The 7,507-nt window shown below is 27.8% G+C and overlaps 1 long non-coding RNA gene across 2 annotated transcripts; it reads left to right on the forward strand.

The window, feature by feature from the left end:
• The first annotated feature begins 312 nt into the window (after positions 1-312).
• On the forward strand, positions 313-6,653 carry LOC146995679 (uncharacterized). Of its 2 annotated transcripts, XR_015042489.1 has the most exons (4): positions 313-1,690; positions 2,211-2,320; positions 4,244-4,285; positions 6,429-6,653. It is a non-coding gene; the product is annotated as an uncharacterized LOC146995679 (long non-coding RNA). The 2 variants fall into 2 exon arrangements; XR_015042488.1 differs by having other exon boundaries at positions 313-2,320.
• The last annotated feature ends 854 nt before the right edge of the window (positions 6,654-7,507 follow it).

A 7,507-nucleotide genomic window follows, 5' to 3' on the forward strand; every position in this document is an offset into this window, starting at 1 on the left:
AGTTTTAAATATATATTTCAAAAGTCGTATGTATGTCGATAAAAAATGTTTATTAGATATTTATACATGTTAAATTATGATTTAGTTAATATTCTTCTTTAACATTTTAATGTAAACACCTAGCAAATAAGAACAGTCAAATAAGCGCAAATTCGTTTCAAGCGCCTACCGTAGTTTCTACCCTCGTAGTATGAGAGAAAGCAACAGAGGTCTCCCTGTGACGTCACGATGTGGTTGACCATTCAACGCGTTTTTCCTCTTATGCGCGAACCTTTTCACTGTATGGACCTTGGGAGATGGCTTCTTCAGTAAGCCGTGGATGAATGTATTTGCAATACTGAGTCTAAACGCAAAATAGTCCAGAATGTTCTTCTTCGGTTCCTCTAATTCTGTCATAGTATTTCTCCTGAAAATCAAATGAAACTGGATTGAACTTATCTGTATGTATTCCCCATTGATTTGGAGCAGAAAAGTCAAAAGTTACATCCTGATCTTCATCAACATCATTCACCTCACATCCATTATCGCTTTGATAATCATCTTCATCTGACAGTGAACTCAAATCAGAATCATCGCGATTCATCAGCTCTAAAATTTCATCTGGTGTCAAATATTTCACTGAAAAAAAATACTTATTAAATAAAAAATTATCAGGAAAAAATGGGTAAAATGGAATGCAAACACCTCAACTAAAGATTTGAATTCAAGAAATACTTCTATCAATCTTCAAATCCCCCCAATATATAACTAAAAATTAAAACAAAATTGACTTAAAAAGTGTGTTCATAAGTGATTGGGTCCCATTGTACCACAAGTGATACAAACAAATTTCACAAGTCATTATGCTTTAATATATCAGTAAAAATTTCTTTTTTTGCTTTTAACTAGTAAAACGTACATATACAAAGAGAAAGCATATTTTAAAAATAGTTTAATATTTGTATATAAATAAGAAAAAAATACTTACTTCGACGACGTGCAGACATTTTGATTTGATTCAGAGATGCTACTAGAAATCGCTATCATGGACAAGTACTGCCATCTGTTGACTAAACGAGGAAAATATATGAGGTATTTCACTTTGTATCTTATGTGATACAACCGGTCCCAAATTTGTTTTTGCAGCTCAGCCTTCACAAAAAATTATGAAACTTTTGTATCACATGTGATACAAGGGAACCGAGGAGGTTAAAATCAAAGATATACTAATATTTTTATTTAATAATAATAATAATAACTCTACGAAATTGCAAGCTGAATCCTGATATTTTACATATATTTCAGTTCCTTTAATCTTTGTTATAAAAATCATATGAGGCTAATTTTTTTAAATTTTGTTTAATGTACGGAAAAAATGATATAGCGATTTTAATAATTTTTATATGAGGAAAAAATTAATAAATAATGTAAATAAATAATTATATTATATTTTATATTTTTCCTGAAACAGTTAAAGACATTCTTAATATGGAGATCTACAGAATAAGTACAAGGGTCCAGTTAAATGAACTCAAAATTTGCATAGTTAATTTTACGTTATAAAAATTAACCGGATTTACGATTATACACTGAGCATGCGCATTTAATTTCTTATTTTTAATTTAGTTTTATAAATTTGCTTTAATATATAATCTTTAACTCAAAGATATTGTGCTATTAAAAAAGGAAACTTTATGCCATAGAAACACAGGTACTTTGTTCCAAATCTGTGTTCATTTTTTTATATATATACTGAATTTTTATGCACTAGTAATTACTGAAATATATCCTTTCATGAATAATAAGTAAGTCCTAAGTCCTTTCATGAATGCATTTCTTTTTTTGTTTGTTTGATTTTGTTGTTTTAAAAGATCTGCCATAGTTAAAGAAAGAAAATAAAGTAAGAATGCTTTACTTTCAGTTTTGAATAAATTTATTACTATTTACTGCAGCTTCAAGTTTCTCTAAACATAATTTTCGAAGTCAAAACTTGATAGTTATGTTGATTATTAGACTTGCATGAAAAAATTTATTGAAAAATTAGTATTTGATCTAAAATACCTTAAATTATTTGAATTATATTTTACTAAATCATGTATTTTGATATAACTAGATAGTTAAAAAAATTTAAATTGTAAATGTGCAGAAATGCTTATATAAAACCAAGAAATTGTTTATATTTTTGTTGCTTTTTCCCTTGTAAATTAATTATATATATATATATATTACAGTCTGGGGAGTCAGCACCCTGCTGAATTGTAGTAAACGAGACGTCCAATCTACTAGACCATCAAAGATGCAGATTTGGATTTTCTATTTCATAGTTATTGAAATCGTAATGGTATGTTTGTTTAAATTAGTACTGTTTATGAATGTGATAAAAATAAATTCTGATAAGATAAGAAATGATTTATTTTCTATTAATTATGAACTGTAAATAATGTAACCAATTTTCTTCATAGTATATTTACTAAACATTTTTTTTTTTTTTTTTTTTTTAATAAAAGGGAGGTAGTCTTATTTATACAATTCTTGCAGAGATACCAAGAAATAAAACATTTCAGGAATTTTCACTCAGTATATCTTGATGTGTAAAATCGTGTTGTTCAATGCCATATTACTTTTTCACAGGAAAGTAATTTTATTGATCTAACATCTGCATAAATCAAACATTTTTAAGAATGATTACAGTTTCTAAGCTAACTTAAAATTTTCAGATTTAGAAAATGTATGTTTAATGTAGCATCAGTTTTCCATGGAATAGAAAAGGTTTTCAAAATGTTCAGTTGTTAGAGGGAAATAATATAAATGAGATTGTCCTGATACAGTTTCAGCTGGAAATGAAACTGAATTTTCGGATAGTGAAGATTTCATTTAAGAATTCTGATAAAACTGATTAATGTAATTCCTCTGCATTTAAAAATTCTAATAAAACTGATTTACATGCATATACACATGCTTACATATCTACAGTGGAACCCCGAGATACGAGTTTAATTCGTTCCAGCATTCAACTGGTATAGCGAATTTCTCGTATCTAGAAACAAGCTTCCCCATTGAAAATAATGGAAATTCAGTTAACCCGTTCCACACCCCCAAAAATATCAACATTTTAATATCAAGTCAATTTTTCCTAATAAATAACACTGGTAAATAATATAACAATAGTTTAACTTTGTTACCAACATTTTAACTCATTCTCATTAATCCACACCAACAACAGCTTCTCAACATCTAGGAGTACTTTTATGGTGCTTGGAAGCAACGATAATTCCTTTGGCTACATCAGGTTTCTTAATTTCTTCCTGCTTCTTCAGAATAGTATAGATTTTCGATATTAAAAGGCCGCAAGTCTTCGCCAATTCTGTCACCATGCTTATGTTTATCTACGATTTCTTTCTTGATATCGACGGCCATGGCCTCCTTATTTTTCTTTGCAGCACTATCTGAGGCAACAATCTTCTTGCGAGGCATCTTGAAATAATTATTTTCACGTTAAATGTCAAAACAATTAACTTGCAAGTGCACAAACACGTATATAAAAGAACACTGAGTGATCTGACGAGGGGATTCCCCGAGTTGAGCCGGATAGGGAAATGGCGCCACCCATACCAACAGCCTGGCTCATTGCTCGTTACTCAAATTAATCTCGTATTTTGCTCATACTTTCCTCGTATCTCGAGGTTTCATTGTACATTTCTGAATCCCGTTCTAATAACGGAGGAGTACCTTTGCCAGTATTGCAACAGAGCTAGAATGAATTATTGTGTTAAATATGTGGAAATTGCATGCTTAAAGTACTGTTATTTTCTAAAAATATTATGTATGTCTATTTTTTACAAGAAGAAAAAATAGCTAAAAGCTGTTAATTTACTCGGATTTATTAGTCCAAAGGGGCTTTGTCCCTAAAGAACTATTGTTTTTGTTTTGCATTGGTTCACTATAAATATCTGTTTCACTTTTCAAACTGTTCCTACCAAATGTTAGAGTCCCTAGTGTGGGATTAATACTCTCTATCTTAGTGCCCTCTATAACCTGTATAACCTACAAGGATTGCCAGTTTAGGCGAGATATCTAGGTAGTCATCATAATACGTACCTTATTTTTTATTATTTTTAAATTAAATTGAAAGTAATAAACTAGTTTTCAAGAATGGAGTTAAACTAGATTTGCATTCAACTCTGGTTTATTGTATTAATGATGTTTTGCTGTAACAAATATGAATTTTTTGTTTAAGTATAATAATTTAAAATGTTTTTTCTAGAGAATGAAGTACTGCCACTAAGGTAAGGTGCTAACTTGCAAGGTAATTTTCTATTCTACATTAACTCAATCTTTATGTCCTGTTACAGATATATTGGCAGAAATAATGAAAACCTGACATTCAAAAAGAAAAATAATAATGTTGAATGTAGTATATTAGATGGTTAACTGAGGTTTGGCAACTTATTAATAATCTTACACATATTGAGTACGAATAACTTTGACAATTACCGGTATTTTCAATAGTATAAAATTAGGCAAGAAAGCAGTTTCAGCTTATCACCGATTTTAAATACAACTCTCTTACCAATATTGGTTTGACAAAGGTAAAATATAATTGAATTTAATAAGTTGGAAATACTGTCTGTCTTTCCATGAGTTAAAAAATAATTTCAAATAAAATTTCTTTTTTTCAGTTTTTCATGTTATTTGTTTAATGTTATTGTAATCTGATTTATCATATTTAGTCACATATTCCATCCCTCTTTGCACTATAGTATATAATTCAAAGGACTTATCAGTTTCAGCAATATTTTTTTTTACCAGTATACATTTTTACCATAACTCTGTTTCTAAATCATATCCTGAAAAATTAAGGAGTAAAGTACACAAAGAAGGAAAATATGCAAGTAAATAATGGCATTTAGTGTTGTTTATGTGTCTAATATTTGTACTAGATTGTAAAAGTTATATAATTCTATTAGCTTTTTTAAATTATTCTTTTTGAAATTCAGGTGCTTCTTTGCACCCAAATGGTTAAAGCCCTAGTGTGACTTTGGTACTTTGATCTAACTTCTATTCCTAATAAATAATCCAGCTGCATACAGTTTACTCAATTTCTGCTATGTGTAAGGTAAACAATATTAGCTTTTTTTAAATATATCTTTTACAACTATTCCATCAGGTAGATTTCTTTCATATTTTGCCTTAATTGAGTCATCCTGCTAATTAAGAATTTATTAAAGTTAATATGTTAAGTTTTTGTGTGTATAATTCATTTTAAGTATGTGCAAGCAAATGCATACATTAACAGTTACGTAGAATTATATTTTGGGTATCAAATTCAGAAAATTTGGGGCTATTTTTAGAAGATTTATTAATGATTTATACTATATTAATATTGGTAAAAAAATTCTGTGGCTTTTATATGAGAGTATATATTTTAAAATAGCTGCATGATATGGTAGAGGTAAAAAGCTTCATGTGGATCACAAATTAATATTATGTGGCAATTTTTCATTTATTTAATAAAGAAAATATTCAAGCCACAATTAAAATTTTTTTCACTGGATTATTTCATACAAAGTTTGCAGCAAATATTTCCTGCAACAGAAGTGACAATTTTTATTTTGCCAAGACAGGAAATTTAGTTAGTGAAAGCAGTAACCCTATTTTGAGATGTTAAACAGGAAGGCAAATTTTTGAATTTAAATTGATTTTTGAAGGAAGACTTTAGTCTTGCTATCATTCTACGTGGCTCTTAACTTTTTTATGGTATTTATAATTTTATTGTTATTCAGCATTCTGTTTGCTTAGAATGCACATGAATGTAGACTTGAAATATTTTATATTGCAAACTGAGATGCCATTGTTATCATAATTAAAGATTTTTGCTCTGATTTTGGAGGAATTTACTGATAATACTTTTGATTGTGTATTGGTTTCTGGTTTATTGAAATGTGTAAAATAGCCTGTTAATGCATATACGTATGTTAATGACATGTATATGTTTATGAAGTATTCTGTTATATGTAATAGTGTTGTGATTAGTTTTCTGCTTACTCTTTATTTAAGAAAAAGTTATCTGTAAGAAAGTGAATATTCTTTACTATATGTAGGAGTAAAATTGAAAAGGCTAATGCAATATAATTAATACAAAATTAAGTTTTTTCTCATGTACTTAAATACAAACATAGCCATTAAAGACTTTCTCAACCTTGCAGTTCTAAACAAATCTTAAGTATTTTTCACTTGAAATTATAGGCATTGTGCATATAATTATAGGCATATAATTGAAGCTTACTGTGTGATAGTGTGAAATTAAATTTTTAATTACTGAAATGTAAATTTTTAAATATGAAATACTCAGTGCATTTTATATGCATCTTTTAATACTTCAACTATATTTAAAAACTGAAAACCTCTGAAGTGTGAAATTATTACAAATTTTTCTTTTTCTTGTTTAGGAGCTGTTCTCAAAGCATTGGGTGACAAAGAATTCACTTTTACAAAAATCGAGCAGGATATTAAAGACAGCGAACTATAGAACAAATATGGCGAAGCTGCATGAAGTCTATGTTGAATTTTATTATTGAAAAAAATATGCTCTTCCGATTTAATGTTAGTTTTTATTGTTTAACAGTAATTGCAGTTTTTGAATACCTGTAAAATAAACCTAATTCTTAAATTAATTTCATGTGTATTTCTTTTGCAAGTATTACAGTTCATAATACTTCAAACAACTTGAAATTTTATACTTGTTAATTTATGTGGGATATGTTCATAATAATTTTATAATTTAAATAACTCATTGTCATCATATGAGCATAATCTAAAATGCACAGCGTTTGACAACAAATTAATAAAAAATTAGCCAACTTCTAATTGCTTTCTTTTGTCCAGTTGCCTCTTTTTAAATCATTTAATACCATAAAACTATTTGATGAAAAAAAATAATTGATATGTCCACATCAACATGCACATTTATAATGATGTTACAGAAAAAGTCACATGAGATAAATATTAAAAAATTCAATATTCCTAAACAAATTAACTTTTTGAAATTTTATCTGGTATATAAGATAAAATAAAGAACATATTTAGGTAATTTTGAATTTGCATAATTTTATGAACTTATTTATGAAATTAACAGTTACCTTGTAAAAGGGAACTTTTTAAAAATACCTCAATAAAGCATTTCTTTTGTAGAGGTGAACTTTTAGTACTGATCTAATATATTTATAAGATTTTAAACTGAAAAAGACAACAATAATAGATTACAATACATTGCAAGATTGACTGATAAATGTAAAATTTTTACATATCATAATTATGTGTGTAATTAAAACAGAAGCTACTCGATTAACTTGCATGCAAATTAATATTTTCTTTAACATGTTTGAGATAAACTGAATTTTAATAAATAAATATGTATATATTTGTGTATTATCTGAAGATATGAATGAAATATTTGTGACATTAAACATTCATCTTCAAGGAAAATAACAAAGTCAACTTGGTAAACTATTGGAAAAGGTAAGTTTTA

This window comes from Stegodyphus dumicola, chromosome 8, assembly GCF_044657685.1.
Source record: "Stegodyphus dumicola isolate Sdum_Otavi_A_Nest chromosome 8, ASM4465768v1".
Classification (NCBI taxonomy): Eukaryota; Metazoa; Arthropoda; class Arachnida; order Araneae; family Eresidae; genus Stegodyphus; species Stegodyphus dumicola.